Consider the following 27,111-nt stretch of genomic DNA (forward strand, 5'->3'; position numbering starts at 1 on the left):
TATGGTAAATTCTTGTCCTTAAGTAAAATGACTAGTCATTTAAAAAGAGGGATGTTTAGGATACGTCAGAAAGCTTAAGCATGTTGTAGATGGTCTATGTAAGTCATGAAAAGAATTGTGAAAAGAAATTTATAAAAATGCACAATTTTACAGGCTATTAGGCCTAATAAATCCTTCATAAACTGCTACTGTGACTCTTAACTGTACAATTTGCCTGTTTTAAAGCCATTAAATTATATGTAAGGACTGGGGACAAAAGGAGTTAGCCATGCCCCTTACCTATGCTGGAACAAGTCAAACTTCTATTCTCTTTTGACATTTCTACTTGGTTTAAAACCCAAGGAGCCTTCGCTATTTGTGGCCAATCCTTTCACCAATGCCTCCTCACTAACTGGTCTAGGACTTGTATCACAGGCTATGTATCCCCTGACATCTACATAGCCCCTGGCAATCTCTCTCTTCCAGTACCAGTCTATGGCCATTCCATCTTTCCTGGGGTGAGGAGCATTATTCAATTAATCCCCCTTCCTGTGGGACTTGGCATGATAGCTGGTACAGAAACTGGAATTGCTGGAATCACAAAAGCCTCCTTAATCTATAGCCAACTCTCAAAGAAAATAGCCGACAATATTGATGCCGTGGCTAAAACCTTAATTATGCAAGGATAAATAGGTTCTTTAGCAGCTATAGTCTTCTAAAATTATCAAGGACTAGATATGTTAATGATGGCACAGGAAGGAATTTTGTTTAGCCTTAGATGAAAAAAAGTTGCTTTTGGGTAAATCAGTTTAGAAAAGTATAAGGCAACATCAGACAACTCCTAAAACGAGCCTCCAATTTATAGGAACAAACCTCTTTGGGTTGGCTAAATTGGGAAGGAAACTTGAAATGGTTCTTCTGTGTTCTTTCTTTTATAGGCTCACTTGTTAGTCTACTACATTTGATCCTTTGTGGTCCATGTCTTCTAAATCTAATAACTGATTTGTCTCCTCTTGCCTTCAGCGCATCAAGCTCCAGATGATTCTCAGTGAGGGATACCATCCTGTCAATATTCAAAAGTCACCCTTCTACCGAGGACTCTTTGACCAGCCATCAGAGGGACACAGCAGAAGTGAAATCCCACCCCTGTCTCCCTTGGCCCTGACTGGATACCACTTTCACTAACTCACAGAGCCACACTGTTCTGAGAGCTACCAAGAAGCCAAGGCCCATAGAACAAGCACCACCACCTCCTCATCAGTAGGAAACAGTTTCAGAAGACTGACCTTTGTCCATTTTCCCAAAGAATTGGGTCTTGAATTCTTGAGGGGGAAAATGTTAGAGTAGGTAGTTAGGCAGGTATGAGCAAGGAAAGAGAGGTCCCCCTCCCCAGGAATGTCAGGCAACCATCGGGTGATGGTCATGTGGTTGTTCAACTGTCTCTCTAAGATAATAATTTATCATGGCTGGTGACAGGAAAAGAGAGTCTCCCAATAAATAGGAAACACCTAAAGCTGCTGATGAGCAGCTTCCTGATAAGATTTAAGGAGTTTGGCACGTGCTTAAGCATGTGCACTGAGGCAAAATGATGGAGTTCAATTGGTGTATGACCACCCTCTAAAAATACTAGAAGAACGCTAGAAGGAAAAATGCCTCAAATGAGCATGCACATAACTTCAGTAAACACACAGTGCATGCAACCCCTCCCAATTGCTGGCAAGCCACTGCACATATAGACAGTCCCTCCCCCCAGGGGAAGAATTGGGGAGAAGATTAAAAAATGCTAGAAGCATGCCAACATATAAAATTCCAAGTCAAAGGTCAAACAGTGCACTCGCATCTCTCACATCACCCACTTGGCCCTCTTCCAAATGTACTTTATTTCCTTTTGTTCCTGCTCTAATAATTTTTAGTAAACTTTCACTACTGCTCTAAAACTTGCCTTGGCCTTTCATTCTGCTTTATGCCCCTCAGACATACAGTTTTTCACTATTAAGAATAATGTTATATGTAGATTTTTGTAGATGCACTTTCTCAGCTTGAAGTTCTCCTTAACTCTAAGCTTCCTAGGAGATTTTTTAAACCATCAATTTATTTTTAATTTTGAAAAATACTTTTTCCTACATCTCTTGATATTATCATAGTTTTTCATCTTTCATTCAATAGTGGAGTACATATTGATTGGCTTGTAATGTTGAACCAGCCTTGGGCTCCTAGGATTCACCTCACTTGGTTGCGATGTATTATCCTTTCTACACGTTGTTAGATTCACTAATATTTTGTTGATAAGTTTCGCATCTATGTTCATAAGGTACCTTGATCTGTAGTGTTTCTTTTGGTAACGAATTTGTCTGATTTTAATATCAGAACAATTCTGGTCTCATAAAAATTATAAAGTATTCATTTTTATATTATGGAAGAGATTGTATAAAATTGATGTAATTTCTTTCTTAAATGCTTGATAGGCTTTGCCAGTGAAGCCATTTGGACCGTGGCCTATTTTTGTTTCCTGGAAAGTTTTTAGCTACAGATTATTTTGTTTAGTAGATATATATGACTATTCACATTATCTCTTTTCTTTTAAGTGAGCCTTGTTAGTTTGTGTCTTGGAAAGAATTGTTCTATGCCATATAAGTTGTTAAAGCTATGGGCATAGAGTTGTTTGTAATATTCCCTTATCTTCCTGTGAAAAGTCTGTGGGGTCTCTCATAATGTTCCATCTTTTCTTTCTAATATTTGTAATTTGTGTTTTTATGCCATTTTTCTTCATCAGTCTCGGTAGAGATCTATTAATTTTATTGATCTTTTACAAGAGACTTGTTTTAGTTTCTTTTTAATATGGTTTTTCACTTTCATTGAATTCTGCTCCTATCTTTGTTGTGTACTTTAGATTTCTATTGGATAGAACTGCACTGGAATGTGCCTTGCATACAATAACACTCCATAGATAAGTGCTTCATGAATGAATATTTGAGTTAAGATATGAAAGATACCTTTTTTTAGACCTTAAGTCTTGAGATCAGTCCCAACTCCTTAACCATCTAATATTTCCAGGCTTCCCTCATCAAAGGTACTGCATTTCTGTGGTGCACTATTCTAAGCCTTACAAACTTACAGTCTTACCTGCTATGTTTTACTGTTGCTTCTGGCCAATATCCAAAACTAAAACACTCTAATGTTTCCCTTAGAAAAATATTTTACTATTTATCCTTTGTGTCTTTCTCACTCACACCTTGGGATTTGGCTTTGGCAATTGTTAAGGAAATTATAAAGTAGTATAGAGACATGTAAACATTTCCAAGGAAAAATAATAGAGTGCGAGATGGAAAATTCTCCATTCTGGTTATCAACTAATTTATCATTTTGCTTTTTCTATTTACCCACATTTAAAACAATGAGGTAACCAGTGGAATCTTTTTTTGTTTATAATCAAGGTATAATTTAATACAGTGAAATAAATTAAGTGTACAGTGCAATGAATTGTATATACCTGTGTAACCCATGTACCTAACTACACTTCAATTATTCCAGAGAGTTCTCTCTTGCCCCTTACTAATCAATCCCCGCTCCTTCAGTGATAGCCCTTCTGAGGTTTTCCAACTTATTTTGTCTTTGCCTGTTTCAGATGCTCATATACATGAAATCATATAGTACATATTTTGTCTTGCTTCTTTTATTTAGTATAATATTTTGAGATTCATCCATGCTGTTGCATGTTTCATTAGTTTTTTTTTAATTGCTGAGTAGTATTTTTATGGTTAAAATACAATTTAGTTTATCCATTTTCTTGTTGATGGGCATCTGGGCTATTTCTACTTTTGGGCTAGTATGAATAAGATTGCTATGAACATTCTTATACAAGGAGTTTTGCAGATATGCTTTCATTTCTCTTGGATACATGTCAGAGTGGAATTGTTAGGTCATGGAGCAGATGCATGCTTAACTGTATAAGAAACTGCCAGTCTTAGGCACAACTTTAAATGTATGACAGTTCCAGTTATCCACATCCTTGCCAACATTTAGTGTTGTCAGTTTTCAAATTTCAGCTATTTTAGTGGTTCTGAAGTGAAATCTCATTATAGTTTTACCTTGTATTTCTCTAATAGTGAGTGTGTTGAGCACTTGTATTTATTGGCTCTATCTTCTTTCTTAAAGTGTCTAAGTCTTTTGCCCTTTTAAAATTGGGTTGTTTTCAAAATCAATATTGAGGTGTAGGAGTTCTTTATATATTCTGGATATAAGCCCTTTGTTGGATGTCTAAGATGCCCACATATTTCCATGGTCTGTCTTGCCTTATTATATTCTTAATGGTGCTTTTAATAAGATGTCTTTAATTTTGATGAAATTTGAATCTTTTTTTTATTGTTACTGCTTTTTGTATCTTGCCCCAATTTTTGCCTACCCCATGTTTTCATAATATTCTTCTATGGTTTATACATTATATTTTAATTTTTACATTTAAATTTCCATCTCGTATTGAATTTTGTTTAAGATGTGAGGTTAAGGTTGAGATACATCATGACATGCAGTTTATGTATATAACAAACCTGCACATATATCGCTGAACCTGAAATAAAACTTAAAGAAATACAAAAAATAAAAACAATACAACAAAAATAATACAAATAAAAAATAATAAAGCATAGCAAGTATTTACATAGTATTTTATATCAATTTAGCTATTACAAGTAATCTAGAGATGATTTAACATACATAGGAGGATGTGTGCAGGTTCTGTGCAAACATTAAGTTGAGTGTCCTCGAATTTTGTTATCCTCATGGATCCTGGAACGAATCACTTGAGCATACCAAAGGATGACTGTACATACATACATGGATCACCATTTACACGTACACATGTGCTGTATGAATATATATACTCGTGTACATATAAACTCATGCATATTAACATATATGTAAACATGCATAAATATGCATAATCATTTATAAATATGTATATGTACATGTGTACATTGTATACATATTTTACACATGTATACCTGTACATGTTATACATGTACTTATATATGTACCTATATGTTATATGTACTTATGCATTTATATAACCTATATTATCTATAAATAGTTACTTTCATATGTGAGACTTAAGAAATAATATATATATCATATATTTATTGAAATTACACTCTTCATAATTTTACTTTTGTTTCTCTCTTCAGCTCACCTCTCATCCTTCCCTCCCAACCGAACTCCCATTCCAGCCACAGTAAACTGCTTGAAAATTTCTGAGTTGCCCATCTTCTCCTGTGTCTTTCAAAGTATTGCTTCCTTAGCCTGGAAAGACTACTCAGTTAAGACTTTCTTAACTGGGCTTAGCGGGTAATTTTATTTCAAGACTCCTCTCAGCCATTATCAGCTTCCTAAACCTTCCTTGAATGCTTAATCTGAATTTAGTGCCTTTTATTTGTGCTTCCACAGCTTCCCTCCTTTCCTTTCTAGGTACAGGTTCAGCATTCAAAATAAACTCATCGCAGCCATTTTGTTCAGCACCAATTACATGAAATATGTACATCAGGTTACATCTTGCTTTCCTTCAGAGAGAGGCGTGTCATGTTAGTACTTTCATACTGCCAGCTGTGATCACTGAAGCTGAACAAAGAGTTCTACCCACAGGTTGAAGCAGCCAGTCCCCTGGGAATTTCCCTTGGACTGGAACATAAGAATCAGGCTGGCAGAATCAGATTCCCTGAGTTTGACAGCAGAGGAAAGGGCTTTGCTAGGCAGTTTGCCTGATCCCCATCTCACTCTGGCACATCCTGCCTTAGCTACAAGAAAACTGCTGAAGCACTGTCGAAATTCATGTGACTCAATTGAGACTCATTCTGTAGGGACAACAGAGAACTGATTTGGATCACCTGGCTCAAGTAGGTGAGTAGATTTAGTAAGATTTACAGACATAGTCCTTGCTTCATTGATGGTCTTCATTTTTATTCCTCTCTCTTCTTTGTGCCATCTAGGGGGAACTCCATTCCACATTTCCAGGGACTTGACAGTCCTGTAGTTAGCCACTAGTTTAAGGCATGTCCCACATGTCCTACCTGAGCCTATTACAGGCTTTATGAAGTCAGCTGTATCTGAGTTGTGGGAATGTGGTGAGACTAGAGAATGTCATGGTGTTAAGCCCATTGCTGTGCTTCATTTGCTGTAAAATGATTCTGTTTGTGAGAGACAATATTGTATAGCAGGGGTCCCCACCCCTGGGCCACAGACTGTTGCTGCTCCATGGCCTGTTAGAAATCAGGCCAACAGCAGGAAGTGAGTGCAGGGCCAGCAAGCAAAGCTCCATCTGTATTTATAGGTCATCCCCAGTGCTCACATTACCTCCTGAGCTCCGTTTCCTGTCAGATCAGCAGCGGCATTAGATTAATATAGGAGTGCGAAACCTATTGTAAACTGTGCATGTGAGGGATCTAAATTGCATGCTCCTTATGCCTGATGATCTGTCACTGTCTCCCACTGTCACGCCCAGGTGGGACCATCTAGTTGCAGGAAAACCAGGTCAGGCCTCCCACTGATTCTACATCATGGTGAGTTGCATAATTATTTCATTACATATTACAATGTTATAATAGTAGAAATAAACTGCCCAATAGATTTAAGGCACTTGATACATCACCAAACTAATCCTCCCTTCCCACAGTCCATGGAAAAACTGTTTTGCATGAAATCTGTCCTTGGTATCAAAAAGGTTGGGGACTGCTGTTGTATGGGATATCATGGAATGAAAGGGCATTCTGTATTTATATGAGTTGTGCATTAAGAAGTGCTGCTGGCAGGGACATCAGATCCAATAACAGAGTATCTGTCCCTTCAAGGTGAATGAGTGTCCCTTTAATTATAGACGTGCCCATCTAACCTATTAGGTTCCTGAAAACTAAAAGTCCTCTACTGCATGTCTTTTGGCTAGGGAGAAGATGAGGGACTCCTTCAGAGCTGAAATGGAGACCTCTGGGTTTTTCAAACATGTTCTCAGTTGTCTATTTAGAACTTTAAATTGCCCCTTTTCCTTAAGTCTGTCTTCCAGGGTAGTCTGAAGAAGGTAGATGACTGCACAGTCTTTACAATTACTATTTTTTGCCATAGCAAACAAGTCATTTTGTTTTCTTCTCTGTACCTTACTCCTCACTTGCAGTTAATCTTTGTACCTCAAATATTGGCAAATTGCATCCATACATTAGCTGTGCCCTCCTCAAATACATAAGCAAACCAATTTCAGAATCATATTTGGAGGGTTTCTTTCTGGGAGACACTTTAAGTACCAGTTCCTCATCAGTCATGGTTCTAATAAAAAAAAAAGTTGAAATGCTCAAATTTTGGGGCATTCAAATAAAAGATCATTTACAAATGTGTGAACAAGGTGTAGGGAAATCCTATTGCAATATCCTGGAGCTAAAATAAAAGGATTGTGACCAGGCCTGGGCTTGAGGGAGCAGGAGCAGGAAGCAGTAACTAAAACTTGAGGACAATGAGGACTTTTTTGTTTTAATGAAAATTATGAGTCGAGATTTGAATCTGGTTCCAAAGCCCCTGCTTTTTATCCCTCTTAAACAATAAAATTCAATATACTAAAAATGATGAGTGAACAAATACTTTATCATTCTTAATTTTCTTGTAGTACTTATACTTTATAGTATAGTACCTATTAGGCACCATTATGACCACTTTATATATAATAATTCAATCAATTCCAACAATAAATGTAATGAGGAAAAATTATTATTCCTTACTTACAGCTGAATAAACAGAGTCACAGAGTGTTTTTATAGTAACTTGCTTAAGTTCATACAACTAAATAGTAAAAACAGGATTTCTACTTAGCAGTACCATTTTAGGACCTCGTTTTTAATCACTGTGCATACTACCTCTTAGCCTCTTAGTAGTTCCTATCCTAGAGGATAAAGCTTAAATTCATTACCCTAGCATATGAAGCCCTTCACAGTGTGCTCTCTGCCTCATTCCTTAATCTTGATAGACAAATATATTCCTCAATTTCCCTTGCTCAGTAGGGTTTCTGCATATTGAATCTGGTGTATGTCCCCATTCCCTTTATACTCTATGAGATAACCACCTCATTCTTCAAAATGTTGACACCACCTCACTAGTAAAGTCTTCACTTTGTGGATCTTCTCCCTGCCATGATGCTGCAGAGTGAATTGCTCTCCAAGGTTGCAAGAACTGCCCATGTACATAAGATGGCAGTTTTACATTATTGTTACTATCCAAGTGTCTGTTCACTTGTCTATGACCCTAGAATCTAGCAAACCTTTTTTTGTTGATGGATACGTAGATAACCATCACATTTGTCTGCTGAATCAAAAGCCAAAACATTATAGAACTGATGAAAAACCTTCACATTAGACTAAAATATGCAATTGTATTTTACCCTTTGTTCTCCATGGCCATATAGGCTCATTCATCTGTCTCTATTTGTGAGTTTTTCAGAAGCAGGAAATTCTGAGGGATTGCCACAACTAAAGAAAAGAAAGTCATATTCTCTTATAAAGTGGTTACTTATTCATTCCATAAGAATAATAGATCTAAAGATGTCTTTAAATTTTTCTTTGAACCTAAATGTAACTAAATGTGGCAGATGCTTAGGCTAAGGTTTTGGAGAACAAGACCTACTCCCTAGATCTGCTGCCACTTTCTCTGGAGAAGCAGGTTCACCTGATGAAATTTACAACACCAGAAGACAAATGACATCTAGCCTGGGAGGAAGAAATCCTTTGAAGTGAAAGAAGCCTCTGGCTGGACTTGGTCATTATATTGAACATCTTAAAAGTAGAGTTACCAGACTTAGAAAATAAAAATTACATGATGCACGAGAAATATTTATACCAAAAAACTTGCACTGCCGATCTGAAATTCAAATCTAACTGGGGGTTCTACGTTTCATCTGGTAACTCTATTTGAGAGTTAATTACTGCAGGAAGATGTGGAGATATGTGATTTCTGTGACATATTAATCCTGTTCTCACCGAACCTGCCTAATTTCTTATCACAGGTATAATGGAAACTACAGGGCTATCTTTCTCCAGATACTTTGTTGTTATGAATCTCCTCCAGATGACAATATCAAGTTCAGGTATGACTCTCTCTCTTACCCTTACGGGCCTTGGCAATATGAAGTGTGCCAGAAAAAGCAAGGACCAAACAAAAGGGACAAACTCTTGAGCATTGTTCCTTAGGTTTAATACATAGTTATGTAATGAGGATATGTACTATAAGAACTGTCTTATGGTTAGGAAAAATTACTTCTAATCAGCAAGTCTTTATCATGTATTAGGTTCCAGGGAGAAAAAAAAAACAAATGAAGAAGACCTAATATTTGCCCTCAAGAACTCAATATTTGTATTGAGGTGACATGATTTACTTATATCTTATACAATGAAGAAGCTGTCCAAATTGTGGTCCATATTGGAATCCATGTGAGTTATCTGTACAGTAAGATAAGCAAAGACACAATAGGCTGGTGGGACCTTGATAGGTGATGAAAATTTGCAGTGGAAGGGGATCAATGCAAAGCAGACATAAATATAGTTTATTTAGAGACATATACATTAAAATCCTGAACCAATAAGTGGCATACAAGATTTAAAATTTCTGGCAAAAGCTACTTGTTACATGGTGCAAATCTTACCAATGTGTAGTTGGGTAGTGTCCAGTCTTTGGCTAATAAAACGAAAGCTGCCACAAACACCCTTGTACATATGTTTTGAGCATATCTGTGAGTAAGAATGTAGGAAATATTTCTATGAATAGAACTATTTTGTCAAAGGCTATGTGCTGTTTTTATTATGATATTAAAAATATTCTGAAATAGTTCCCAGTGTACATGTCCACCAACAGCATATGTGAGTTTGTCAGGTGGGTGTTACAGGTTTCAGGGTTTTTTATATTTTCCAAATTTACAGATGAAAAATAGAAACTCACAGTGATAATATTTTACTTGTTTATTGAGTTGGGGTGGCCTTCTTTCCTCTCAAAAAATTGTATTCATTTTCTCTAAACTGCCTACTTAATGCCTTACTCCACATTTCCTTTGCATTAAACTTGCACAAATCTCTTTTTGATCTGTTATAACTGTTGCATGTGTTTCTGACCAGTTTATAATTCAATGGACTTGTTAGTTATATTTTGGATGTGCAGAATTGTTTGGTTTTGACTTTTGATTTTATTTTGTGAATTACAAAATTTCCCCCAAGTTTCCATTTATTTCGCTCTCCTTTTTCTCCTCATTGACTTTTAACATTTTTATAGACTTTATTTTCTATAGAAGTTTTAGGTTCACAGAAAAATTGTGCAGAAGGTATATAAAGTTCCCACATAGCCCCACTCCCTCTTCCCTACCTGCCCCCCTCCCACAGAGTTTCCCCTTTTGTTAACCTCTTGCATTTGTGTGGTACATTTATTGAAATTAATGAACCAATATTGATAGATTATTATTAACTAAAGTCCAAGTTTACATTAGACACTCTGTGTTGTACCATTCTCTAGGATTTAACAAATTGTTATATAAATGAGCCAGAGATGGCCTTTGCATATTGGCCCTTTGTTGCTTACTTCTTAAATCAGGCTGAGACTCATTAGCTCAGAAGCCCACAGTGCCAAACTGAAATGTTTTCGCATCCAGTTGTTGTAAATATATCTCCAACAGGCAGATTTTTTTTGCCATTTTATGTCTTCCTGCTTTGTACACCTTGGGAAACTGCACCCAACATCTGCCGGCCATAGATAAGAAAAATCTTGTAGTTACATAAACTGCAGGCTGCTGCCCTTCAGAGCCCTCTGACCCAGCAGCTTCCTACCGTGCTGTGAAGTGATGTTATCTAGACATGCAGCATCTCCCTTCCCATCCTTGGGAGCTCCTTTGTCCTCCTGCATTCTGGATGGTGGTCCCCTGTGCTTCTATAAGGCCTTATGCTGTGAGGACCGTTCTTTTTGCAACCCTGTCCAAGTAGCGTCCAAGTAGAAGCTTTGTGTGCTACTGCCACCTGTGGGCTTATCTTTTTCCTTGATAAGCCTCTGAAATTCTCAAATTCATTATATAAATGTATTATGCTATGTATCCACTGTTATAGTATCATAGGATATAATTTCACCATCATAAAAATGTCCTGTGCTTCACCTGTTCATCCGTCCCTTCCCCTGAAGCCTGGCCAATTACTGCTCTTTTTACTGTCTCTATAGGTCTGACTCAGAATTTCATACGGTTGGATTCATACAGTCTGTGCCCTTTTCAAACTGACTTGTTTCACTTAGTAATATGTATTTAATCTTCCCACATGTCTTTTAATGGCTTCATAACTCATTTCTTTCTATCACTGAGTAATAGTTCATTGTATGGACTTATCATAGTTTGTTTATTCATTCACTTACTGAAGCCATCTTGACTGCTTCCAATTTTAACAAGTATTAGAAAAGACTCTTTAAGCATTTGTATCAAGTTTTCGTGTGAATGTAGTTTTCAACTAATTTGGGTTATACTTAGAAGCACAATTTCTAGATTATATAGTAAGCTTATATTCAGCTTTGCAAGAATGTCAAACTGTCTTCCAAAGTTCCTATACCATTTTGCACTCCCACCAGCAATGAATGAGAGTTCCTGTTCTTCACGTCCTTGTTTGTATTTTTGATTTCAGCCATACTTATAATAGGTTTAGGGTAGTATCTCATTGTTTGAATTTGCAATTCCTAAATGATATATGATTTTGAGCATTTTAACATCTTTATTTGTCATCTATCTTCTTTAATAAAGTATCTGTTCAGATATTTTGTCTATTTTTAATTGTGCGGTTTGTTTTTACACTGTTAATTTGTATGTTCTGCATAGAATCCTTCATCAGCTATCTTTTGCAATTTTTTTTTAGTCTGTGGCTTGTCTTTTTTTTCTCTTAACAAAAGCTTTTGCAGAGCAGATGTTTTTAATTTTAATGAACCAAAATTTGAATATAATGAATTAGTGTTTGATCTGTTATACCTTTTCTATACATTCTTGACCAGTTTGAAATTCAATTTAGTGACTTATTTTTATGTTGTGCAATTCAACAGTTTCTTCTTTTCACAGTGTCCAAGTCCTACATTTTCTTAGTAAGAGTTTTCCAGACCACATTTCAAGATTATAACAATGACTCTTTCATTTATTTTAAATTTTGAAACTAACTCATGCAAAATGATTTCTTATATAATAATTGAGATTAAAATCTGACATTATTTTTTCAAAAAATACCTAGTTGTTTTTTTATTTATTAAGTAATCCATCTTTCTTCAGATATCCGAGATGTTATTTTTGTCATAAACCAAATTCCCCTAAGGATTTGCATTTCCAAACTCTGTCCCATTGAACTCTCTTCTCATGGGCCAATTACAGAACTTTTTTAAAAAGGTAGTATTTATATAATTAATTTAATATCTTGTAGAAATATTCTCTGCTCAGTGTTTTTTATAATATAGTTTTTCTATTTAAAGTTTATAAGCATATTTTCTTTTTTGAAGTACTTTAAAGGTATTTTTATTTTCAGGATCTCAAATGGTTCCATCAAGTTATGTGTGCTGTATTGTTGATTTTAACATAAAATATTCTGATATTTTCCATTATGCCTTTCAAATTTTTTTCTTTCTTTTTCTTTATTTTCTCTAAGATTGTTGTAAACTGGAAAACGTGATAAAATATGTATTATACAACCTTAAGAATATATCAAATTATATATCTAGTCAGATATAAAAACTAGTATAGAATAACAATGAAATGATTTTACCTTGCATTATTATTATTATTTTAGAATAGACATAAAGGTAAATATGACAATTAGATTGTAATCACTCTATATGTGATATTTTGCTGTTACATAAGCATTTAAAACACATTCAAAATAATCAATATTTTAAATATATAATTGGAGTTTAATTGATTAAGGCACTAAAATTTGCAGAGTCTGCAAAATATCTCAAGCACTGATCTTAGGAGCAGTTTAGGGAGGGTAAGAATCTTGTAGCCTCAAGCTGCAATGCCCTTTAGCCATAATTTCTAATCTTGTAGCTAATGTTAGTCCTACAGAAGCAATCTAGCCCCCAGGCAAGAAGGAGGCCTGCTTTGGGAAAGGGCTGTTATCATCTTAGTTTTTTGTTTTTTTGTTTTTTGTTTTTTTTTTTAATTTTTTTAGTATTTATTGATCATTCTTGGGTGTTTCTCAGAGAGACGGATTTGGCAGGGTCATAGGACAATAGTGGAGGGAAGGTCAGCAGATAAACATGTGAACAAAGGTCTCTGGTTTTCCTAGGCAGAGGGCCCTGCCGCCTTCTGCAGTGTTTGCGTCCCTGGGTACTTGAGATTAGGGAGTGGTGATGACTCTTAACGAGTATGCTGCCTTCAAGCATCTGTTTAACAAAGCACATCTTGCACCGCCCTTAATCCATTTAACCCTTAGTGGACACAGTACATGTTTCAGAGGGCACGGGGTTGGGGGTAAGGTTATAGATTAACAGCATCCCAAGGCAGAAGAATTTTTCTTAGTACAGAACAAAATGGAGTCTCCCATTTCCACCTCTTTCCACACAGACACAGCAACAATCCGATCTCTCTGTCTTCTCCCCACATTTACCCCCTTTCTACTCGACAAAACCGCCATCGTCATCATGGCCCGTTCTCAATGAGCTGCTGGGTACACCTCCCAGACGGGGTGGTGGCCGGGCAGAGGGGCTCCCAACTTCCCAGACGGGGTGGCTGGGCAGAGGCGCCCCCCACCTCCGGGACGGGGTGGCGGCCAGGCAGGGGCTGCCCCCCACCTCCCAGAGGGGGTGGCTGGCCGGGCGGGGGCTGCCCCCCACCTCCCGGACGGGGCGGCTGGCCGGGCGGGGGCTGCCCCCCACCTCATCATCTTAGTTTTAAACTATAAACTATAAATAAGTTTCTCCCAAAGTTAGCTCAGCCTATGCCCAGGAATGAACAAGGACAGTTTGGGTTTTAGAAGCAAGATGGAGGCAGTTACCTTAGATCTCTTTCACTGACTCGGCCTTAATTTTGCAAAATCGATTTCACTTTCCTCAATGAGTGGGGCAAGGGACCAACATGGAGAGTTTGAAATGTCCCCTCTTCCCACATCTTATTATAGTCAGGGACTAAATATCAGCTTTGAGAGTTTCTGAGCCTCAACACTGAAAGAACATCTGTTACAGCCAAGCTGTATCACAAGCAGAAAACGATAAATGAAACATCCTAACCTGTGTACATTTGTAGGGGCAGGTGGTGATAGTTTAAGACATCTTGTTGGTAACATCGAAGAAAACAGAGAGACGCAATGTGTTAAGCATAGTACTTCCATAATAACAGACTGTGAAGAATAAGGAGGTCAAACTAAACATAGAATGTGTGAGAATTTTCCAGAATTTAAAAAAGACAAGAATCATCCAATTCAAGAAGCACTATGAAAGAGCCAGAAAAAGACAAATGCATTCATACATGGATTCATTATAGTTAAAATGGAGTAAATTTTAAGAACTGCCTGAAAGTATGTTTAGAGTAAATGAAATAATGGAATGAAGATGGGCATGTGTGGCTGGCAAGATGACTGAATAGGAACAGCTCGTCTGCACCTCCCAGCAAAATCATTGCAGAAGGTGGGTGATTTCTGCATTTCCAACTGAGGTACCCAGCTCATGTCATTGAGACTGGTTAGACAGAGGGTGCACAGACGGCAAGCTGAAGCAGGGTGGGGCATCACCTCACCCGGGAAGTGCAAGGGGTTGGGGAACTCCCTCCCCTAGCCAAGGGAAGCCATGAGGGACTGTGTCATGAGCAGCGGTGCTTTCTAGCCGAGACACTACGTTTTTACCATGGTCTTCACAACCCATAGACCAGGAGATTCCCTCAGGTGCCTACGCCACTAGGGCCCTGGGTTTCAAGCACAAAACTGGGCGGCTGTTTGGGCAGACACCAAGCTAGCTGCAGGAGTTTTTGTTCATAACCCAGTGGCGCCTGGAATGCCAGGGAGAGAGAACTATGCACTTGCCTGGAAATGGGGCTGATGCCAGGGAGCCAAGTGGTCTAGCTCAGTGGATCCCATCTCCATGGAGCCCAGCAAGCTAAGATCCACTGGCTTGAAATTCTCGCTGCCAGCACAGCAGTCGGAAGTCATCCTGGGATGCTCGAGCTTGGTGCAGAGAAGGGCATCCACCATTACTGAGGCTTGAGTAGACGGTTTTCCCCTCACGGTGTAAACAAAGCGGCCTGAAATTTCAAACTGGGCAGAGCCCACTGTAGCTCCACAAAGCCACTGTAGCCAGACTGCCTCTCTAGATTCTTCTTCTCTGGGCAGGACATCTCTGAAAGAAAGGCAGCAGCCCCAGTCAGGGGCTTATAGATAAAACTCTCATCTCCCTGGAACAGAGCACCTGGGGGAAGGTTGGCTGTGGGCACAGCTTCAGCAGACTTAAACATTCCTGACTGCTGGCTCTGAGGAGAGAAGTGGATCTCCAAGCACAGCACTTGAGCTCTGCTAAGGGACAGACTGCCTCCTCAAGTGGGTACCTGACCCCTGTGCCTCCTGATGGGGAGACACCTCCCAGAAGGGGTTGACAGACACCTCATATGGGAGAGCTCTGGCTGGCATCTGGTGGGTGCCCATCTGAGACAAAGCTTCCAGAGGAAGGAGAGGGCAGCAATCTTGGCTGTTCTGTAGCTTCTGCTGGTGATATCCAGGCAAACAGGGTCTGGAGTGGACCGACAGCAAACTCCAGCAGACCTGCAGCAGAGGGGCCTGAGTGTTAGAAGGAAAACTAACAAACAGAAAGGAATAGCATCAGCATCAACAAAAAGGACTTCCTCACCAAAACCCCAACTGAAGGGCAGCAATATCAAAACCAAAGGTAGATAAATCCATGAAGATAAGGAAAAAACAGGGCAAAAAGGCTGAAAATTCCGAAAACCAGAAAACCTCTTAATAACAAACTCCTCCGAGCTAATGGAGCATGTTCCAACCCAATGCAAGGAAGCTAACAACCTTTAAAAAAAGTTAAAGGAATTGCTAAATAGAATAGCCAGTTTAGAGAAGAACAGAAATGACCTAATGGAGCTGAAAAACACAGCACGAGAATTTTGTGAAGCATACACAAGTATCAATAGCCAAATCGATCAAGAGGAATTATATCAGAGACTGAAGATCAACTTAATGAAATAAAGCATGAAGACAAGATTAGAGACAAAAGAATGAAAAGGAATGAACAAAGCTGCCAAGAAATATGGGACTATGTGAAAAGAACAAACCTATGTTTGATTGGTGTACCTGAAAGTGAAGGGGAAAATGGAACCAATTTGGAAAACACTCTTCAGGATATTATCCCAACCTAGCAAGACAGGTCAACATTCAAATTCAGAAAATACAGAGAACACCACAAAGATTCTCCTCGAGAAGAACAACCCAAGACACGTAATTGTCAGATTCACCAAGGTTGAAATGAAGGAAAAAATGTTAAGTGCAGCCAGAGAGAAAGGTCGGGTTACCCACAAAGGGAAGCCCATCAGACCAATAGTGGATGTCCGTGCAGAAACCCTACAAGCTAGAAGAGAGTGTGGGCCAATATTCAACATTCTTAAAGAAAAGAATCTTCAACCCAGAATTTCATATCCAGTTTCATATCCAGCCAAACTAAGCTTCGTAAGTGAATGAGAAATAAAATCCTTTACAGACAAGCAAATGCTGAGAGATTTTGTCACTACCAGGCCTGCCTTACAAGAACTCCTGAAGGAAGCACTAAATATGGAAAGGAAAAACTTGTTCCAGCCACTGCAAAAACATACCAAATTGTAAAGACCATCAACACTATGAAGAAACTGCATCAACTAATGGGCAAAGTAACCAGTTAGCATCATAATGACAGGATCAAATTCACATATAACAATATTAATCTTAAATGTAAATGGGCTAAATGCCCCAGTTAAAAGACACAGACTGGCAAATTGGATAAAGAGTCAAGACCCTCATTGTGCTGTATTCAGGAGACCCATCTCATGTGCAAAGACATACATAGACTCAAAATAAAGGGATGGAGGAATATTTACCAAGCAAATGGAAAGCAAAAAAAGCAGGGGTTGCAATCTTAGTCTCTGATAAAACAGACTTTAAACCAACAAAGATCAAAAAAGACAAAGATGGGCATTACATAATGGTAAAGGGATCAATGCAAGAAGAAAAGCCAAATATCCTAAATATATATGCACCCAAAACAGGAGCACCCAGATTCATAAAGCAATTTCTTAGAGAACTACAAAGAGATGTAGACTTTGACTTAATGATAATGGGAGACTTTAACACCCCACTGTCAATATTAGACATATCAACGAGACATAAAATTAACAAGATATTCAGGTCTTGAACTCAGCTCTGGACAAAATGGACCTAATAGACATCTACAGAACTCTCCACCCCAAATTAACAGAATATACATTCTTCTCAGCACCACATCACATTTATTCTAAAATCAACCACATAATTGGAGGTAAAGCACTCCTCAGCAAAAGCAAAAGAATGGAAATGATAACAAACAATCTGTCAGACCACAGTGCAATCAAATTAGAACTCAGGATAAAGAAACTCACTGAAAACTGCACAACTACATGGAAACTGAACAATCTGCTCCTGAATGACTACTGGATAAATAACAAAATTAAGGCAGAAATAAGTAAGTTCTTTGAAACCGATGAGTACAAAGACATAATGTACCAAAATCTCTGGGGCACAGCTAAAGCAGTGTTTAGACGGAAATTTATAGCACTAAATGCCCACAGGAGAAATTGGGAAAGATACCCTAACATCACAATTAAAAGAACTAGAGAAGCAAGAGCAAACAAATTCAAAAGCAAGCAGAAGAAAATAAATAACTAAGATCAGGGCAGAAGTGAAGAAGACACAAAAAGCCCTTCCAAAAATCAATGAATCCAGAAGCTAGTTTTTTGAAAAAAATTAACAAAAGAGATAAATGGCTTGCCAGACTAATGAAGAAAAAAGAGAAGAATCAAATAGACACAACAAAAAATGATAAAGTGGCTATCACCACTGATCCCACAGAAATACAAACTACTGTCAGAATACTATAAACACCTCTATGCAAATAAACCAGAAAATCTAGAAGAAATGGATAAATTTCTGGACACATACACCCTCCTTAGACTAAACCAGGAAGAAGTCGAATCCCTGAATAGACCAATAACAAGTTCTGAAATTGAGGCAGTAATTCATAGCCTACCAACCAACAAAAGCCCAGGACCAGATGGATTCACAGCCAAATTCTACCAGAAGTACAAAGAGGAGCTGGTAGCATTCCTTCTGAAATTATTTCAAACAATAGAAAAAGATGGAGTCTTCCCTGACTAATTTTATGAGGGCAGCGTCATCCTGATTCCAAAACCTGGCAAAGACACAACAACAACAAAAAAGAAAATTTCAGGCCAATATACCTGATGAACATCAATGCGAAAATTCTCAATAAAATACTGGCAAAATGAATCCAGCAGCACATCAGAAAGCTTATCCACCATGATCAAGTTGGCTCCATCCCTGAGAAGCAAGGCTGGTTCAACATATACAAATCAATAAACCTAATCCATCACATAAACAGAACCAATGACAAAAACCACATGATTATCTCAATAGATGCAGAAAAGGCCTTCAATAAAATTCAACATTCCTTCATGCTAAAAACTCTCAATAAACTAGGTATTGATGGAGTGTATCTCAAAATAATAAGAGCTATTTATGACAAACCCACAGCCAACATCATACTGAATGGGCAAAAGCTGGAAGCATTCCCATAGAAAATCCGCGCAAGACAAGGATGCCCTCTCTCACCACTCCTATTTAACATAGTATTGGAAGTTCTGGCCAGGGCAATCAGGCAACAGAAAGAAATAAAGGGTGTTCACATAGGAAGAGAGGAAGTCAAATTGTCTCTGTTTGCCAATGACACTATTGTATATTTAGAAAACCCCATGGTCTCAGCCCAAAAACTCCTTAAGCTGATAAGCAAATTCAGCAATGTCTCAGGATGCAAAATCAGTGTGCAAAAATTACAAGCATTCCCATACACCAATAATAGACAAACAGAGAGCCAAATAATGAGTGAACTCCCATTGACAATTGCTACAAATAGAATCAAATACCTAGAAATACAACTTACAAGGGATGTGAAGGGCCTCTTCAAGGAGAACTACAAACCACTGCTCAAGGAATTAAGAGAGGACAAAAACAAATGGAAAAACATTCCATGCTCATGGATAGAAAAATCAACATCGTGAAAATGGCCGTACTGCTTAAAGTAATTTATAGATTCAATGCTATCCCCATCAAGCTACCATTGACTTTCTTCACAGAATTAGAAAAAACTACTTTAAATTTCATATGGAACCAAAAAAGAGCCTATATAGCCAAGGCAATCCTAAGCAAAAAGAACAAACCTGGAGGCATCATTCACCCTGACTTCAAACTACACTACAAGCCTACAGTAACCCAAACAGCATGGTACTGATAACCAAACAGATATATTGACCAATGGAACAGAACACAGGCCTCAGAAATAACTCCACACATCTACAACCATCTGATCTTTGGCAAACCTGACAAAAACATGCAATAGGGAAAGGATTCCCTATTTAATAAATGGTGTTGGGAAAACTGGCTAGCCATATACAGAACACTGAAACTGGACCCCTTCCTTATACCTTACACAAAAATTAACTCAAGATGGATTAAAAACTTAAATGTAAGACCTAAAACCATGAAAACCCCAGAAGAAAACCTAGGCAATACCGTTCAGGACATAGGCACGGGCAAAGACTTCATGACTAAAACACCAAAAGCAATGGCAACAAAAGCCAAAATTGACAAATGGGATCTAATTAAACTAAAGAGCTTCTGCACAGCAAAAGAAACTATCATCCAAGTGAACAGGCAACCTACAGAATGGGAGAACATTTTTGCAATGTGTGCATCTGACAAAGGGCTAATATCCAGAATCTACAAGGAACTTAAACAAATTTACAAGAAAAGAACAAACAACCCCATCAAAAAGTGGGGAAAAGATATGAACAGACATTTCTCAAAAGAAGACATTTATGTGGCCAACACATATATGAAAAAAAGCTCATTATCACTGGTCATTAGAGAAATGCAAATCAAAACCACAATGAGATACCATCTTATGCCAGTTAGAATGGTGATCATTAAAAAATCAGAAAACAGATGCTTGTGAGGTTGTGGAGAAATAGGAATGCGTTTACTGGGTATATACCAAAAGGATTATAAATCATTCTACTACAAAGACACATGCACACGTGTGTTTATTGCAGCACTGTTCACATTAGCAAAGACTTGGAACCAAGTCAAATGCTCATCAATGATAGACTGGTTAAAGAAAATGTGGCTCAACCATGGAATACTATGCAGCCATAAAAAAAGATGTGTTCATGTCCTTTGCAGGGACATGGATGAAGCTGGAAACCACCATTCTCAGCAAACTAACACAGGAACAGAAACCAAACACTGCATGTTCTCACTCATAAGCGAGAGTTGAACAATAAGGACACGTGGGCACAGGAAGGGGAACATCACACACCAGGGCCTGTTGGGTGGTGGGGGGATAGGGGAGGGATAGCATTAGGAGAAATACCTAATGCAGATGACAGGTTGATGGGTGCAGCAAACCACCATGGCACGTGTATACCTATGTAACAAACCTGCACATTCTACACATGTATCCTAGAACTTAAAGTATAATAATAATAATAATAAGTTGTTTTAACTAGGGTGAAAAAAAAGAATGAAGAGGGGCAATTGTTATACTGGTAGTAGTAATTTTTCTTTATTTTAACAGAAATGAAAACCATACAGCAACAATGGAAACCATTTTTTATATTTCTTTCTTTCTTTTTTTTGTTTTCAGATGGAGCCTCGCTCTGTCTCCCAGGCTGGAGAGCAGTGGCGTGATCTCAGCTCACTGCAACCTCTGCCTCCTGGGTTCAAGTGAGTCTCCTGTCTCAGCCTCCCAAGTAGCTGGGATTACAGGTGCACACCACCATGCCCGGCTAATTTTTTTTTGTATTTTTAGTAGAGACGGAGTTTCACCATATTGGTCAGGCCAGTCTCGAAGCCCTGACTTCAGGTGATCCACCCACCTCGGCCTCCCCATATTTCTTAAAGTAAGTAATTTGATGAATTTCCATTCAAGCAAAGCGCAAAGTAAAGGTGTTTTCAAGGAAAAGAGAAAACAAAAGAATGTACTCTCAATAAAGTGTGTGTGTGTGTGTGTGTGTGTCTATGGGTGTTTGTGATATAATAATTCAAATAAAAATTTTGTCTTGGTCCACTTCTCACCCTTTGGTTGCTGTCTCCCTTCACAGAACAATTCATAGTGAATAGCTTATAGAGGCCAATCTTGGCTCCACTGGGTGGAAAAGTTGAGCTCAGTTGCCAGCTGTCTCCACCACAAAGCGCAGAACACATGGAAATACGCTGGTTCCGGAGTCACTACACATGACCTGTTTACCTGTATAAGGATGGTAAAGACCTGTATGGAGAAACTATCTCCAAGTATGTGGAGCAGACAGAGCTCCTGAAAGAAGCCATTGGAGAAGGTAAAGTGACCCTCAGGATCCTTAATGTCAGTGCTGATGATGACGGGCAGTACCACTGCTTCTTCAAAGACGGAAATGTCTATGAAGAGGCCATCACAGAAGTGAAGGTCACAGGTAAGGATGGATCCCTGTGAGTTTTCTATGCATCCAAGATTCTCAACCTGTATGAGGCTGAGTATTAGGAAAATTCTCACTATTTCTATTTTTATATTATATGGTCTGGCTAACAAGGTCAATTTTATGAATTTAGAGTTTGATTTGGAAAGAGTGGAGGATCAAGAATGAGAATTATATCTGTTCAGACATCAAAACTATCAGTAAATACTGTCTGCTTTTTTACATCTACATATATTGTTAGATTGCTAAAAAATTAACAGAATCTTTTAGAATTTGTTACAATCCTTCTAATTATTTCTGGCAACACTTTAGTAAAACTTGACTTTTAAAAGTACCTGAATCTTTACAATAGACTCTTTAATGATAATTTTTATTCTCATTTCTCCCTGAATCAAATTACTGACTACTTAGTTACAGATTCACCTTTCTAAATGTATTTCAGAAAGCCTTCACCTACTATCTTCAAAATTCTACAATCTATATACTATATGGGTGCTATTTGCAAATACGTAGCATTTAAGCCAATCACCCTTGAAGTATTCTGAATGAAAGGTGAATACTCACCCTTGAAGTATTCTGAATGGCAGAGAAATGGAGGGGAGATGGAGGACTTGAAGCAAACTAAGGTCTTCACAAATGTGAGGACACATGTGGAGGGATCCAGGGCACTCACGCTTAATATCTTTACTGGATATTATATGACACCCAACTCCATAGTCTACAGCTGAGCTATCCAATATGATATATATTAGCCACATGTGGCCATTTAAATTCATATGAAAATTAAATAAAATTAAGCATTCGGTTTTTCAGTCTCAATGGCCACATTTCAGGTGCCTAGTTGTCTCATGTGGCAAGCAGCTACTGCATTAGAGGGCGCACATATAGAATATTTCCATAATTGCAGAAAATTTTATTAGACAGGGCTGCTTTAGAGTCACACTTTAAATCTTTGTTCATTCTTTCTTTGCCCACATATTAGGCAAGACTTATGTCCTAGGTAATATCCTGAAATTTTTCAAAGACTTCTTTATTTTCTCTAAAGTGATATGCACCATATTTTGAAAACAGTAATGTATTTCCTTTTTTTTGTAAAACATATTGCATGTAAAAATACCTATTGTATGCAAAATACAAATTTGTAATTTGTTATGGTGGCTCAGAAGTGGCTAATGGTGAAGATTAAAGAAAAAAACATTAAGCCATAAATTCTATGAGGACTGAGATCTTGATTTTTTTGTTTATCATAATCCAAGGACCTAGCCAAGTTACTTAAATTTAGTAAATAGCCCATATTTTGAGTGAATGAATAAATGTAAAAAACAGGCATTTCCTCACCTCACTTACTTTGGACTATGTTGTTAATATGATTATCATAACACTTCAGTACGGCTTATCCCTGTTCCTTTTTGAATGGCTTGTCATGACAATCAGCCTCACAGCTTAGCTATCAATATCTAAGGACACAGGGATTAAAGAGGGCAGGAAGGCTTTTCCCCCATCTCTTCTGTGTTTCCTTGTCTTCCTCTAAAAACAGTTTCTCCCTTTTTGTATTCCAACCAGCTACAAGTTTAGAAATACAAATTCTTATTCATCCTCCGAATAGCAAAGGTCTTTTAGTGGAGTGTAATTCAGAAGGTTGGTTCCCACAGCCTCAAATGGAATGGAGAGAGAGCAAAGGAGAGATCATTCCACCTGCATCAAAATCCCATTCCCAGGATAGAAACAAATTGTGCAACATGAAGATGAGCCTTCTCCTTAGAGACTGCTCCCATGGCAACATCACTTACTACCTTCAAAAGCCTGTAACTGGTCAAGAGGAAAGGACAAGCATTGTCTTACCAGGTGCGATCTGAGTGTTTGTTCTTCAAATGATGGCCATTGACATAAAATTTGTAAATTAAAGAGAAAAAATCATATACATACTTTCTTCACTTGGTTTCCAAGACATTACTTTCTCTTGGTTTTATTCATTGTCTTCTTGCTTGTTTTCTTTCTTATTCTTTTTGTTATGGTCTTTTTTTTTCACTCTGCCTTCTTGCTATTCAGATTCCCAGGACATAGTTTTTGTTTTGCCTTGTTTTTTAGCTTTTATTTTTAACTTTTATTTTAACTTTTATGTTAACTTTTATTTTAAGTTTATTTATTTTAAACACATGTGCAGGTTTGTTTGTTTGTTTGTTATATAGGTAAACTTATGCCATGGGGGTTTGTTGTACAGATTATTTTGTCACCCAAGTATTAAACCTAGTACCCATTAGTTATTTTTCCTGATTCTTTCCCTCTTCCCACCCTCCACCCTCCAAAAGGCCCCAGTGTGTGTTGTTCCCCTCTAAGTGTCCATGTGTTCTCATAATTTAGCTCCCACTCATGTGAGAACATGCAGTATTTGGTTTTCTGTTTCCCAGGATGTAGTTTTTTGAGCCTTTCCTCTGTTGTGAGCTCATTCTGTCTCAAGACTTCGGATATCATCAGTGTGACTATGGCTCCTCCAATAGTATCTCCTGCCCTGTGCTCTCTTCAAACTCGGCTTTCATCTTCAAACTCAACCTCTCAACATAGAAGTCTAATAAATATCCTGAACCAAACACATCATAAAGTAAACTCCTGATTACCTCCAAATTTGCTTAATTAATGTCTTTCCAATCACACTTTATATTTTCAGTTTCTCAAAACAAAATAATTGAATTCATCATTGACACCAATTTTTCTCTCATATTCTGCAACACATCTATCAAGAAATTGTGTTAGCTCTACCTTTAAAATATATTCAGCATCTCATCACTTGTCACCAACTTACTACTGCTATCCAAGTCTGAGACACTATCACCCATGGTCTCAACTTTGGCAATAGCATCCTAAATATCCTCTTATTTTTATTCTTGTCCACTCTGGTACATATTCTGCAACACATCTATCAAGAAATTGTGTTAGCTCTACCTTTAAAATATATTCAGCATCTCATCACTTGTCACCAACTTACTACTGCTATCCAAGTCTGAGACACTATCACCCATGGTCTCAACTTTGGCAATAGCATCCTAAATATCCTCTTATTTTTATTCTTGTCCACTCTGGTACATTCTCAACATATAAATAGGAACCCTCTGTTCAAGACCCTGCAATTTTTCCCCATTGTTTTTCAGAGTAAAATGCCCTTCAATATCCTGCATTATCTCTGCCCCCATTACCTATCTGACCTCATATCCTAACACCCTCCTTTGTGCACTCTACTCTAGTCACACAGACTTCCTTGCTGTTCCTAAACCTGCAAGACATGCTCCTACCTTGGAGGCTTAGCTCTAGTTGGTCCCTCTTCCTAGAATGCTCTAACTTCCTCTATGTCCTTCCAGTCTCTTCTCAACTCAACCTCCCTAATAAAGAGTACCTTGACAAACCAGCTTGAAAAAAATGCCACCTGCCCCCAAATTACTTGCTTCCCTCTCTCCTTACTTTCCTTAATTTTTCTTTCTTCCATGTTATTTTCACCATTTAGCCCACCATACAACCTATTTATTATGTTTATTTTCACTTATCTGTTTCCCTGTCTGAAACATGAAGATACAAATGTTTGTCAGTTTTATACACTAATACACTCCAACTGCTTCAAACATTGCGCGGCACATAGCAGGAATGCAATAAATCATTGATACTTGAATGACAGAAATACACCCTAGTAAGTGTCTTATAAACTGTCAAGGAAATATGAATGTGTTAGTGTTTGTGTATTCCATGAAATTAATATTAGAGTCACATGCTGAAAGGGACATTATCACTTACAGGAATGACTCCCCTAACAATTTTAGCAATTTACTACATTCAAACATTTCTGCGTTTATTTTCTCATTTGATTTTCCAGAAAAAAAAAGCTTCATATTATGGTTGTGTCAGAAACAGCAATACAAACAGTTACAGGGGATAAAGGAGGACTAAACTACATACCTTCCTTCCCCCAAGTTCATAGTAGGATATATATGAATAAAACAAACAAAGAAAAAGGCAGGGCTGGGGGAAGCCCTGCTGATTTATTTATAACTTTAGTGAAAAATGCTTTTTAAAAGTATATGCACTTTAAAAATGATGATTTAACAGAATTATAATTAGCACAAACTTTGAGAATGAGTTACAGTCCTGGGAATAGAGACATCTCAGGGAGATCTTATCTGTATTCACTGAATGTCAAAAAACATGGAAGAGGCCAGGTATAATGGCTCATGCCTGTAATCACAGCGCTTTGAAAGGCCTAGCGGCCAGGATGCCTTGAGCTCAGGAGTTTGAAACCAGCCTAGGCAACATAGCAAGACCTTGTCTCTATGAAAAATTAAAAAATAAAAAATTAGTTGGGCATGATGGCATGTGCCTGTGGTCTCAGATACTCAGGAAGCTGATGTGAGAGGATCATTTGAACCAGGGAGGTTGAGGATGCAGTGAGCAGTGATTACGACACTGCAATCCAGCCTTAAGATATAGCAAGATTCTGTCACAAACAAACAAACAGAAAACGTGGGAGAGCAGCCTTCACTCACTAACTCACATTCAGCTCTTCCCTACTCCAGATCCTATCCCATTTTTCACGTGCACAATTATAATTAATTTCCCAAATTGGCCTTGGTTTACATTTGAAGGTGACAGGTATTAAGCAGAAACATGCTTTGGATGAATCATCATTCCTAGTTTGGTGGGTTCAAGTTTCCTAAGTGGTAAAATTTGTGACTCCCTATTTCAGATAAACTGTTTCCATGGAATTCTATCTGGATACTGATTCTGGTTGCAATCTTGGCTGTTCTGCTAGTCTTCATTATGTTGCCAAGTGTTGAACTACAGCAAAGAGAGCAACGTAAGTTGGCTTGAAGGATGAGAGATGCTAATGGGAGTGGGGAAGCTAAAGCTGCATGACCCATAATTCTCAAGTCTGTCTGTCTCAGGAAGTTCTGAACTTTTCCATGTATGCTAAACATATGCTATCCACCCATTCCTTGATCCTACATACTGTTCTCTTTTGCTGCTGGAGCTGTTGACAATGCTGTTATCTGAAAGTGTGACCTTTTTGTATCTCAACCAAATTGAAACCCATTGTCCTTATAGTGACAGATTTTCAAACAACCTGGGAAAGCTTTTTAACATTTAACACCTAACAAAATCTACACATATTTCTCACTTGAATTCTTAAAGGGACCACTGACCCTTCAGGGCATAAAATTAAGTTTTAATTGCACAGCATCAGGAAAATACACCACGTAGGGAGAGTTACACTAGCTGCAACACCAGGTGTTTTACTTTTCCTTAAACAAAAAGTTTTCATTCATTCTCAACTATGGTGTTGGGGGCGGGGATTGGGGGAACTTGCACAATAAGCAAGAAAATTTAAGACC

At 38.0% G+C, this 27,111-nt stretch overlaps 1 long non-coding RNA gene and 1 pseudogene across 1 annotated transcript in view; both read left to right on the forward strand.

Moving 5' to 3' along the window:
- Positions 1-4,790, forward strand: part of LOC129137082 (uncharacterized) — a 37,234-nt gene extending 32,444 nt beyond the window's left edge. Inside the window, exon 3 of the long non-coding RNA XR_008539264.2 lies at positions 1,003-4,790. This is a non-coding gene — a long non-coding RNA (uncharacterized LOC129137082). The remainder of the gene's footprint in view (positions 1-1,002) is intronic.
- A 369-nt stretch (positions 4,791-5,159) lies between these two features.
- Positions 5,160-27,111, forward strand: part of LOC100614986 (putative selection and upkeep of intraepithelial T-cells protein 1 homolog) — a 109,577-nt pseudogene continuing 87,625 nt past the window's right edge.

This window comes from Pan troglodytes, chromosome 1, assembly GCF_028858775.2.
Source record: "Pan troglodytes isolate AG18354 chromosome 1, NHGRI_mPanTro3-v2.0_pri, whole genome shotgun sequence".
Lineage (NCBI taxonomy): Eukaryota > Metazoa > Chordata > Mammalia > Primates > Hominidae > Pan > Pan troglodytes.